The sequence below is a fragment of the Mustela erminea genome, chromosome 4, assembly GCF_009829155.1.
Source record: "Mustela erminea isolate mMusErm1 chromosome 4, mMusErm1.Pri, whole genome shotgun sequence".
Taxonomy (NCBI): domain Eukaryota; kingdom Metazoa; phylum Chordata; class Mammalia; order Carnivora; family Mustelidae; genus Mustela; species Mustela erminea.
In genome coordinates this window covers 44,878,747-44,891,850 of record NC_045617.1, presented here as the reverse complement: position 1 = coordinate 44,891,850, position 13,104 = coordinate 44,878,747, and the positions used below count along the sequence as shown (strand labels likewise).

The 13,104-nt window shown below is 38.5% G+C and overlaps 1 long non-coding RNA gene across 5 annotated transcripts in view; it reads left to right on the top strand.

The window, feature by feature from the left end:
• Positions 1 to 9,609, top strand: part of LOC116588272 — an 89,453-nt gene extending 79,844 nt beyond the window's left edge. For 4 of the 5 annotated variants that reach the window (XR_004284869.1, XR_004284870.1, XR_004284867.1 and 1 more), the window contains 2 exons: positions 7,886 to 8,053; positions 8,374 to 9,609. This is a non-coding gene — a long non-coding RNA (uncharacterized LOC116588272). The remainder of the gene's footprint in view (positions 1 to 7,885; positions 8,054 to 8,373) is intronic. The other variant, XR_004284871.1, reaches the window with a different exon arrangement.
• The last annotated feature ends 3,495 nt before the right edge of the window (positions 9,610 to 13,104 follow it).

Genomic DNA, 13,104 nt, shown 5'->3' with positions numbered 1-13,104 from the left:
AAATAGATTTTTCTTTTTTCTTTCTTTCTTTCTTTTTTTTTTTTTTTTAAAGATTGTATGTATTTATTTATCTGGGAGAGAATGAGAGAGAGAGAGCACGAGAGGGGGAAGGCCAGAAGGAGAAGCAGATTCCCTGCTGAGCAGGGAACCTGATGTTGGTAGGACTCGATGCCTGGACTCCAGGATCATGACCTGAGGCAAAGTCAGTCACGTAACCAACTGCGCCACCCAGGCACCCCTCAAATAGATTTTTCAAACTAAAAGAGAGTTTCTTTAGAGACTTGAGAAACTCTTTTAAAACTGTTGATTCTGGGAACCCAAAACAAATAGACTTTTTTTCTTTTAGTTACTTTTTTTCCTTAAGGTAGAAAAAAGAGAAAGATAGTCTCAAAAGCATGGTTTGATTTTCCATACCTTTGTGAATCAATTTTTTATATATCAATGTAATTCTGAAAAAATTAAAAATTGAATATCCTTCAAGATCTCTCTCTCTAATATTACAAAACTAGAATCTGCAATGGAAGATATGACTTCCATGGTATAATAAAATGGGTATAGATTTTGAATTCTGAGGACACCCTCAACTCCAAATGCAGAGAACATTTGGAGTAAGGAATGAGCCTTACCAAATCCAGTTTTTGGCCTGAGGAGGGGGAAGGGTACTTCAGAAGGATAAAGGAGAGCAAGACTGCATACATTTAGTATCTGGTACCTAATGAAGTTTCCCATACTTTCCCTACTGCAATGTTCAAGTTCTTCATTAGCATGGGAATTTCAAACTAACAGATTATTTTTCCTTAAATGATCAAAATTTCCATTCGGAAAATACGTGCAATAACTAACCCTAATCTGGCCACGAAACAAGAGTACCATAGAAGGCATAAAGGGCCAAGCTTTTAAGTGTGAGTTTTTTTTTTTCCTTTCCTCCACAAAAGAAACATACATTTAGTATTTCTTTATTTAAAGACATGCCCGCCCACAAACATCTGAGAAACATCTGTAGACAGAATGCCAAAATGCATAGTCGAATTTTGACTCACACCTCACCACCCACCAAGACCCCTGTCAACTCACAATAAACACCTTTCTAGCATCTGCCCCAGAGAAAGAAACGCCACATTACCCAAAGGTCAGAGCAAACAGATGTCACTTATTGCAGACCCTAATCATATCCATATCCAACCTTAGGAGGTCTGTAGTGAAAGCCGACTTCAGGAGCAGAGGTTCCTTCAGCTCGAGGCACTCATCCCTCTGTCTTCCCTCCCTCCCTCTCTCTGGAGCAAGGGGGCCTTCGAAGCGATTGTCTCTGGGGCTGTCCCGCACCCTGATGATGCATCCCATGATTGAGCCCAGAGGTAAGAGAAGCAGCAGGAAATTCTTCATGGTTGGCCAGCACCTTAGCAGTCTTCCTGCTTCTCATTTTGACATCTCTGGAATACTCTTTCGGGGGAAGGTCCTGCATCAATCCCTTTTGTATACATCTCTATACCTCCCTTTAAAGACTTCATCTTATGAATAGCATCAGTTTACATCTCTGACCCCCCATGAGACTGAGTCTCAGTTGAAGGAAGAAAGAAGGGAAGGAAGGAAGCAAGCAAGCTAAGGGAGGATAAAGGACTTATATGAAGTGGCTTAATGAAGAGACAATGTCGGCAGTACAGTTTAGCGGAGGTTTTTTGTTTTGTCTTTATAAACCAGTAAAGCATAAAGCTCAATTCAATAATGATACGTGTAGTACTGTAAGAGACATTTATTTATCTATTTATTTATTTCAAGATTTTATTTTTTTAATTAAGCTCCACACCCATGATGGGACTTGAACTCACAACCCCAAGTTCCAGAGTCACATGCTCTACCCACTGAGCCAGGTGGATGTCCTCTGTAAGATATTTTTAAAAGAAGACAAATGTGGATATATATATATTTTTTCTCCTTTGTCTTCTGGTTTCTGGTTGAATTTGGCCAATGAGAGAGAATGGGAGGAAGTTAGAGGGTAGAAGGCATGCAGGAAATGAGATCAGGGTATAGCTTCTGCTTTAGTTGCTTGCAAACCTCTACTGAAGGCCACAGTCTCTATCAGATGACCCCTACTCTCTCCTTCCCTTGTCTCTTTAGCCCTATGGGTGGAACCAGCTTCCCAACATTGCTAGTCCCCAAATACTGACACTGTCCCTTATTGATTTTCCTCAACCTTGCTCATATCTTTGTAAATAGCCCTTTATTTCATTTGACTCCTATATTTGCTTGGGAGTGCCATTTGCTTTCTTATGGGACCCTGACTGAGATAGTAAGATACATTCTCTACCCTAAGAGTTATTTGAGTAGTCCAGTGAAGTTAAATGCACAAGTCAGGATCTTCAAGCAGAAATATAGTGAGGAATCATAAATAATTTAGAAATTAGAAGACATGGAAGTTCAGATCTCATTATATAAGTCTGTACTTGAAAGAACTGAAGAATTCCATCTCATGACTGCAAGTAAGAATCTGGAAAAGGTTTATCGTTGAATGTGATACAAAGATAAAGCAAAAAAATTGAGAAACATAGCTCACTTTTTGCAACAACTTTCAGTCTGCCAGTCTCAAGCTCAAGTAGATGCAGACACAATATGGCTATAGCCTGGAGAGTCAGCTCTTCCCAGTTTTTTATCTGTCCATACACAAGGGGCTCCATTCTAGTGACTAAGATCTGGAGGCAGTTATGCTGTCATAAACCTAGTACCTGGTGATCCTGGACTGGCTTCTGTGCTCCCGGAAATCTTCTCTCTATCCTTATGACTGAACATCTGTTTTCTGTGTTTGTGTACCAGCTTTTCCCTACTTGGACTGAAACCCGAGTCTGACCCTTAGACCAAAGATTGGGGCCTTCCAACAAAGTCTTGTCGACTTCCCTCCCCGTGAGACAGAATAGTGCTCTAACAATGGGCTGTGCTCCCACAATGAGAGCAACCACTTCTACTTATTATCTATTCTTGCCAGGGGCTCCTTTTATATTATTGGTAAGTCTCACCAAAACCATCCAAGGTAGGTGGCATCTTTCTGTTTTGCAGATAAATCACAATTCAGAATTAGAGATATCTAATGACTTATGATATGACTAATGACTAATGATATGACTAATGATATGATATGACTAATGACTAATGACTTAACCAAAGCTAATGGCTAACAAGTAGAAAAGGCAGGTGTCTCTTATTCTAGAATTTATAATATTCCCACTCTATTTCACTGCCTCCTGTCTGGAACTTTGACACTATTCACTCACCACCACATGGGATAGTCAGAGAGTCAGAGATCAATGTCAGACCAGACTGGACCTGGACTGGGACAACAGGGGAAGAAGCAGACTTTGCTCCATTGTCCCAACTCCAACTAGAGCAGCTTTATTCTCCTTGCAGACATTAAGATTTCACTTTAGATCATACAGTATTTTTATGACAATCCTATAAAGCTCCAGCATTATCCCAAGGGCTTCTTTAAATACATTTTAAAATAGATGCACAAAAATGTAGGTTTTGAGGGATATTTTTTCATACAAACATAAGTACCCTGAAAGTCATTAATGTTGATTTTTAGAGAAGTTTAATTTCATGCCTGATCACCAGAATTTATAAAAGTGAAGTATAATATCCCTAAGAGCTTGAAAATTTTATTTAATTGTAAGCAACTCTTGTTTGCTTGAATTAAATGATCCCATTGAGGGATCATGGGGCTCTTGCTTTCCTTTCCCTTGCCTTCTGAGGTTTTCAAGTAAAATCTATCAAATAAAAATAATTATCCAGGAGCACCTGGCTGGCACAGTCAGTTAAGCATCTGCCTTCAGCTTAGGTCATGTGGGATCAAGCCCCATGTCGGGCTTCCTATTCAGCAGGGAACCTGCTTCTCCTTCTTCCTCCCCGTCGCTGCTTGAGTTCCCTCCTTAGCTGTCTTTCCGTCAAATAACTAAATAAAATCTTTAAAAAAATAATTATCCAAGGGGGGGAGAGTTGGAAAAAAATCCCTGTGACATAGTGTTTCTATGTACATAGAAATATGTACATAGTATTGGTCTTCACACAGTATATCCAATTTTCAAATATCCAATAGTTGTTTTTATGACTCTTGAGATATTTGTTGATTATTTGGAAAAATAAGAGATGTCTTTTCTGAATGCAAGTTTCTTTAAAAGAGTTGATGAAGAGTCTCCTTGTTCCTTCACATCTCTTTTCTTCAGGTTCCTACGTAAAAGTGATTTCCAGGTTTGCCCATTTGTAAGGACTTCTCTGAGTCCTTTCAGTATGAGGAAAGACCTATTACCATCATATACAGGCAATACTGTATACAGGCAAAGCAATGCTAGCGGCTATAACAAAGAGCCAACACGTATGATGGTTCAAATACAACAGAAGTTTATTTCTCACTGACATAAATTCCAAAATTGATGTGTCTGACTGAGGGGCAACATAGGGGCCCAGGACCATTTTTTTCTGGGCCTCCGTCATGTCATATTCAACATCAAAGGTGTCCACGCATATTTGCCTCAAACCAATGGAAGGGGCATAGTGTAAAAGAGGGTACTGCAAAGAAATGGTAAAATCCTCTGTTTACATCCCAGTGCCTGGAACTTGGTCCTAAGGCCATATCTAAATACCAGGGAGGCTGGGAAATATAGTCTAGCTGTGGGTCCAGAAAGAAGGGGAAATGGGTTTATTGAGTCTATAATGTAGATTCAGAGTCAGACAGACCAGGATGAAAATTCTAGCTCTGCAAATACTTCTTAATGTAAGTCTTCATGCTTCAATTTCCTTACCTTTTAAGGGATAATAAAACCTATTTCAGCAATTGTTGCTAAGCTTAAATAAAATAATACATCTACAATGATTAGCACATAGTATTTTTAGTGGCGTCTGAAAGGCCAAGACATATTTTGTATTATGGTGATACAGATCTGTAAATTTATGGACTTTTACCTGGTCCCCAACAAGCTTTGTGATATCAAAAGGCCCTCCTTAATATTTTGAAAATTCAGCAATATGTTACAAATGCATCCATGTTACCTAGTAACCTCTAATTAAGTACTAAAGAAATGCCATAAATTATTGGTAATGTATCTTGTATTGATTATCCACATTTCAAGTTACCCCTACAATATTTTATAAATTAAGCTAAGAAATTGACTTTTTTTCTATTTCACCATAGTTGTTTTGGTGAGTGGATACTGTTTGGGGCAAATACAAATAATGGTCACAATTTAGTTCAATCATGATGATGGCTTTTAAACCCTGTGACCATAGTAAGGGGATAACCTTTTAAAATTCTCTTCAAAGGTGAAAAGTTTGCCAGTCTTACATGTTAAACTGTCACATATAATCCAGGTTCAGAAAAGCATTCTGCCATTTCAAAATCAGAAATCACCCAAAAACCAAAACTTTAGCATAAATGGAAAGAATTATCAGGATTACTTTTCGATAGGCTATTCAAATCAGATATATTCACCCCCCTTTTATTCCCTAGATAAATTTTATTTTTTGTGTTTCTTTATCTTATAATTTCTTTTCTTCTCCTCCTCCTTTTACTTTTTTTTTTTTTTTGGTACCAGCAGCAGTGGGATTTTTGCCAGAATTGAACTCAGCCGCTTCTCTGGGAATGTTGTCCAGTTGCTAATTTCACTACCGGAACTGTGTTCCTTTGCGTCCTGGCCTATTTCCATGCATGCCTCCACTGGAATAAAGGGTCTGACAGTTCTGTGGATAATGGTAAACATATGTAGCCAATGCTGTGCAGTTCTTTTAGAGCCAGAAAGCATTTGTAGGTATTTCAGTTGCTGGCAACAACAACAACAACAAAAACAATGTAAAGCACTTCATCAAACACCAGAACCCAAAGAAAACTACACATCAATGATTTTAATACACAGCAAGTTTCTTCTTCCATTCTTTCTTTTCTAAATAACTAGTTAATTAAAAATGAAAGTCAGACTATTATGACAACCTAATTCCAAACTTTAAAACTATAGGGGGAAAGGCTGGTTTGAGGGGGAAAGAGAATATTACAACTTGTTTATTTTGGATACTATTCCCATTTCAAGTTGGGCTTTTTGATTCTTTAAGTGTACAAGAGAACTTTGACTTTCCTGAATACACAAGGGAAAAATCACATATTGTGATGTCATTGCCTTGAGGATTTCCCATACCACTGAGTACATTAGTCACACTGTCAATGTCAAGGAGATATAAAAGCAAAAGGGGAAAAAATATCTTCCTATGAGAATCAGTAATATTTTTTCTTTGGATACATTTATTCCAAATTGTTTCCTAAATTCCAGTGGAATTTAAGAGAGCTATCTTAAAATACATTATGACATCTGTAGTAGGTCATCTCGTGGTGTTATTTTACCAGCTTGATAAAAACATTACTATGTGATGGTAAATAAGAATTAAAGGAAGATTGCTTCGGGTGGTGTCTTATTTGCTATATAGCTCTGACCCTTTGAGTTGTTTTATTATTCTATATTGTATATTGGTGATTGGAGGAAGACATATTCTTCTAATTATACTAAAAAATGATAATCCTCCGGGGTGCCTGGGTGGCTCAGTGGGTTAAAGCCTCTGCCTTCAGCTCAGGTCATGATCCCAGGGTCCTGGGATGGAGCCCCGCATCGGGCTCTCTGCTCAGCAGGGAGCCTGCTTCCCTTCCTCTCTCTCTGCCTGCCTCTCTGACTGCTTGTGATCTCTGTCTGTCCAATAAATAGATAAAATCTTAAAAAAAAAAAAGGTAATCCTTCAAGGTTCTTATCTATGGTATTAAATGGATATGTGTGTCCCTGGCCCCTTGATTGTTTGCTCTTGTCAATCCAGCTTAGCAGCTGCCTCCTCATTTGCCTAGAAAACCATCTGATGCCCCTCACTGTCTGTTTTGTTTCCTGACTTCCGGCTGATTAGAGTCCCTTCCAATATAATGGAGGACCTGTCTGCCCGAATGGTTTTAAGAGATGGGGTTTTAAGAGATGGGGTATGGTGACTCAACCTTAAGCATGAGCTTTTCTAAACTTAGAACAAATCACCCGAATCAGACCAAGAGGTGAAGAACTAGTTGTAGAGACCCAATGAAAAGAAAAGAGGTATTTATTTGACCAAGAAGAATTCTACTCGGCTGCAGTTGAATCTAACATTAAAATGTTCAGTTGGCTCAATTCCCTGGAGACCGACAGAGTGTAAATAGAGAGACTTACATATACCTATTCAAACTTTTTGATACAATGGTGTAAAGCAAGTCAGAAACTTGAATTTCATTCTAATCACCAGTTAACCCTAGATACATGAGTAGGATAGAGAATAAGCTTCAAAAGAGTTGAACCATTTCACAGTTGCCCAATATTGAGTTAGATGGGGGTTTCTCAATCTTGGCACTATTGATATCGAGGCCAGATAATTCTTTGTTGTTGGGGATGAAGAGCTGCCCTGCGCATTGTAGGGTGTTGAGCAGCAACCCTGGCCTTGTCCCACAAGCTGACGGTAGGACCATGTGACAATCAAAAATATCTCCAGATAATGCCACGTGTCACCTGGAGAAGGAGAACAAAATGGGCCGTGGTTGAGAAACACTGGATTGGACATGTCTGTGTCTGGAGTCTTTGAACGGAGTGGCCAGGAACTGGCCTTTCGCTTAAGCCATAGTTTCAGACTGTAGGAGTAGTGACCAGAATGCTTGACCATTGGGAAAAGAGAGAGAGGCTGTGAACTCCTTAGAATGGGGCCACTCACAAAATAAACAAGCAAACCAACTGTTTCCCTTACTCCTTTCGACCTCCCTCTTCCCCAAAATAAAATGACTGGTTTTCCCTGGAGTAGAAATATTCTGGTGATAATAAGTGCATCCATTTAATTCTTACACATTCCATCTCTCTAGAGCCGCAGTCACATAGATACAGGTATAGGTCGGCAGACACAAACAGTTCCTGAAGCACTTTCCTCCACAACCTTAAGCGATTCTCTCAACTACCTATAAAGTCAGACAGGCTGGTGTTCTGGTGCCTCTCATTTCTCCTCCAAGGAAACCAAGTCTCAGAGAGTTTAGGTAAGTTCTTCTAGATTGTAGAGAAGAGTTTGTTTCAAATCCCTGATTTCTACTGTTCCTCCTTCTTTAAAAAATGAAGGTTAAATAGAAACAGGGGGCATATGCTTGGGCCGTAAATATATCTAGTTATGTATCCCACAACCAGAGGAAGAAAAGCATCTCTTTCCCTGTGAGGGAGGAAGAAGTTTCAGTGTGTATTGCCTAAGGTGACCCTTGGATTATGTACTTGGTGGAATTCACATCAACTATTTATCCATGGGGCTCTGGGAGAATGTTCTACCAGAAATAAATAAAATAATACCTAATTCTCTCTCACTCAGCATCCAGAATTTGGATCGAATTTGAAGAAAAGGAATCATTTTCTCAACTGTGACAATGCTTGAAACAACTTCTTGAACTCATTTAGCTGCCGCTGCCACTGATCCTATTGTTTTGTTTTTTACATCATCAGAATTTGATCAAAGGGTTCACAAAAATTAGAAATACAGAGAGCAGAACACGCTGTGCGTCAGCTGCTGTAGAGAACAGATGAAACAAACCCCAGGGTTTATCGGGGGCCTGGGACTAACCCAGCCAGCAGCTTCCAATAGAGCAGAGTCGCAAATAATTTCAAATCCTTTTTTATGAGCTTTTGTGAAAATAAATCTGGGTGCACACTAGATCAACAAGCACTCTCCAAGATGCAGGACAACCCAAAGAAGACCCTGTGAACTGGCTACATCAAATGCTGCTGCATCAACATTAGATTGTATAATAAATGTAAGTGACAAAATAAGGAATGAACTTTTTCATGAGTTCTGAAATGATTCTACTTGTGTCATTTTCTACCATGATTATCAAGGAGTGTTGTCATCTCATTTGTGGAGGTTTTACAAGTGTTTTTTGTACTACTAATGCCTGTTCTTTTTTTTTTTTTCTTTTGAAAACGGACAATACAGAGAAGCAATTAGAAACCATCAATGACCTTTGTCTCTAAGAATGTATATTGCTAACTTTGAGATATTCTATTCTGGTATTTTTACTATAGATTGTCATATACAGTTAATGTTAAACGTAAGTATGTACTATCTGATATATAAAAAGCATGTAAGCCATGAGGTGTAATAATAAAGTGCATCCCTGAAAATAAACCAGGGACCAAAGAGTCATTGCTAACTTGGCACTTTCCCCTGGATTCCTCCCCTACTATTTGCCTGCTTTGCTCCCTAGTCCCACACCTAAGGGTAACCTTTATCCAGAGGTTCCCATTTGGTGACAATTTTCTCTCTGCAATTTTGGACACATTTTTGGTTTTCGAAAGAGGGGTGGGGTTTACAACCTGTGTCTAATGAGTAGAGACCTGGGCTATCGCTGAACATCCAACAAGGCGTAGGTCAATCACTGACAACTAGGTGTTACCACTTCCAATGTCAATGGGACTAACGTGGAGAAACCCTGTCTCTTCCTGTGTGTTGGATTTATCACGACCCTGCTTAAAATGATCTAAGTAATTTGTCATTTAATTTTGCTGGTTTGGGGGGCACCTGGGTGGCTCAGTCAGTTAAGTGTCTGCCTTTGGCTCAGGTCATGATTCCAGCCAGGGTCCTGGGATCGAGCCCCACATCAGCCTCCCTGCTCAATGGGAAGCCTGCTTCTCCCTCTGCCCCTCCCGCTCCTTGTGCGCTCTCACGCATGTGCTCTCTCTCTCTCTCTGTCAAATAAATAAATAAATCTTAAAAAAAATTTTTTTTTTGCTGGTTTGGGATTTTATAAAAATAGTATCATACTGTACGTAGTATTCTGTGACTTGCTTTTTTTTCTCCTTAACACTTTTCTTTTAGTTTTCATTTATAATTTTACCCATTTATTTTCACTGGTGTATACTACTTCATTGTGTGAAGATGCCACAATGTATTTTTTATTCTGTCATCAATGAGTATGTTGTTTTGTTTGTTCATTGCATATATGAACAATGCTTCTAAAACATTTTTACACAAATCTCCTTAAGCATATATGGAACAATTTCAGTGAAGTGTGTATCTAGGATTCAAAACTCTAGGCTGTAGGGGATGTAACCATTAAATGTAAAGGATAATGCAAATTTCAATGGGACTATTCTGATTTATATTCTCAGCGGCAAGGTTCATGATTTTGCCTTGCTCCACATTTCTCCAATATTTGTTATGTTTTGCTAGTTTTTGCCAATCTAAGGAGTATTGAAAGGTAAATCAATGTGGCCTCAATTTACATCTCCTGAATTACTGGCAAGATTGAACATCTCTTTATATGTGTATTCGCCATGTCTGTTTCTTCTCTGAGGATCTTGCTTTTCTCTGAAGTTTATTAGTGTTTTCCATCTTATTTGTCAGATGAAAAAGCCTTCCCCATTGGTTTGTGACATTTCCTTTATTGTGGAATATGTTCTTCTACATACTAGTCTGTTCTAAAGTTATCCATTTTGTTTCATTTATCTGTCACTTCTTTGCCAATATCATATGGTTTTAATCACCAGAATTCTATATTACATTTTATTATATGGTAGTGTGAGTATGACTTCAATATTTCCTTTTTCAGGATTTTATAACCCCTTGTTATATCTCTACTTTTATGGCCTAGTTTAATATTAAAATCATTTTTGATAAGCTAAAAATATTTATACATTTTTATTGGTAAGTAATTTATCTTGAATATTTAGTCTCATTCAGAAACATGGCATGTCTTTCTCTTCTTTCATATCTTTTGAATTACTTCTGTGGTTTACTTCATAAAAGTCACACTTTTTGCTAGTTTTTTCCCCTAGCTATTTAATGTTGTAGGTTACTATCATGAATGGAATTTTCTAACTGGTTATTACTCACATAAAGAAAATGTATTTTGGATATTTATCTCATACTTCACCACTATGCTGAATTGTCTTCCTTATTTTAAGAATTTTGGGGGTGCCTGGATGACTCAGTCAGTTAAGATTTCTACTATTGATTTCTCCTCAGGTCATGATCTCAGGGTCCTGAGATCGAGCCCCGCATCTGCTTGGGATTCCCTTCCTCTCCCTCTGACCCTCCGCCCCTCATGTGTGTTCTCTTGCTCTCTCTCTCTTTCGCTCTCTCAAAATAAATAAACAGCATCTTTTTTAAAAAAAGAATTTTTAGCTAAGTCCCTTTAGTTCTAAGACTAAAACAATCGACACGCATATGATAATTTTTCTCTTCTCTTTAGGCATGCCTTCTATTTCTCAGAATTGTCTTACTGCATCAGCCAGAAACTTAAACCCAAGTTTACCAGTAGTAACAGGGAGCAGGGTCTGGTTTGTTCTGGTGATTCTTGGGCCCCCTGCCATTGTTTCACCATTAAGTATGGTATTAGCTATAGAACTAATGTAGATATTTTTTTATCTTGTTGATATTTCTATCCCATTTGTAGTTCTCTAATTAGGAACGAGTGAAGAACGTGATTGGTTACTTTCTTTTGTCAATGGTTCTGGTATAATTTAACAGAAATGACTCAACAACTCTACAGCGGGTCAAGTAAGAGAGAATATTTAAGATACGGTATAGCAAAAGCAGATATGTGTATTTCCAATCTGCTAAAAGACATTTCCGTTTCTTTGGAAACTACCTGCAATGCCTACATGCTCCACTTTTCTAGCTTAGCACTCAGGATGTCCTCGGGACTTTCCGATATTGACCTTGGCCAGCCAACAGCCACTCCCTCTTCTTCCAGTCCTACCTCGTGGTTACTTGATTGTACTTGGTGTTATCCAGGACTAATCCTGCATATTCATAGTCTCAAAAAAATCTCAGCCAGAAATAACATGATACAATAGTCCAAAACAATTCAAACAGAGATAAAAAGCTGAGGTTTAAAAATTATTTCTATAACACCATTTCAGTTTGAAGTGCTGAATCTATCTGGTTCATGTAATTCACCATTTACTTCCCTTAAAAAAAAAAAATATAAAGGCAGGTTTTTCCTTATGCCCTATAACGCAGCCTTTTATATTATTATTTAATAAAAGAAATAAAGAATAATGCTTGTTGTATATCATACTGTTTCTACTTCTTATTTAAGTCTCATTCCATGTAACAATCTTATTAAATCTATCATAAATTGAATTATAGGGAAAAAATGCCCATATTATGTTAGATACATTAGTAGGATATTAATATGTATCTCATAATAATTCCTCTTCATCGAAAGATACATTATTTTGGGGGCACCTGGGTTGCCCAGTCAGTTAAGCATCTGTATTCAGCTCAAGTTATGGTCCCCGGATCCTGGGATTGAGCCCAGTGTCGGGCTCCCTGCTCAGCTGGAAGCCTGCTTCTCCCTCTCCCTCTGCCACTCTCCCTGCTTGTTCTCTCTCTCTCTGTGTCAAATAAATAAATAAATAAATAAATAGAATCTTAAAAGCAAACAGAAAGATTCATTATTTTTAGACAAGAAGTACATTTTTTGCATCATTCTTTTTGCACAAGGTCTCATTTTCTGTGTCGCGTGGGTATCTAATTTTCTCCCTTAAATGAGAGAAAAGATGTCTAGCCTAGGAATTTACTGTATCCAATTATAACTTTATTCAACCTTCTTTTTAGTTTTGAAAATTCGGCCTGTGTTTGACCACCAATTTTCAGTTTCTAAATCCTGAGACTATGCACAAGGGGCTCAAACATGCTATTTTCATTTTGCATTTAATAAGTGACATATAAAAGAAAATTTCCCCTTTTTTATGATTTCCTCCCTCCGCCCTCCAAACAAAACTTCTTACCATCCATTCTCATTTCTTGTTCTCTCTCCCTCGCTTCCTCTCTCTCTCTCTCTCTCTCTCTGTCTCGCGCACCACCCCCATGCACACACTTGCATGCGTACTTACTGAATAGTTCCAAACCCTGTTGACCAGTTTTGACTTTAGACAGCAGTTAAGAATACAGCACATGAGGGGCGTGGGGGGTGTTGTCTGGAAAGAGGCGCAACTGTGTGTTCAAGCCCGAAAGACTATAGTAGAATTTACGTGAAAGAAGGCAGGTTTCTGGGGCGCCTGGGTGGCTCAGGGGGTTAAAGCCTCTCCCTTCGGCTCA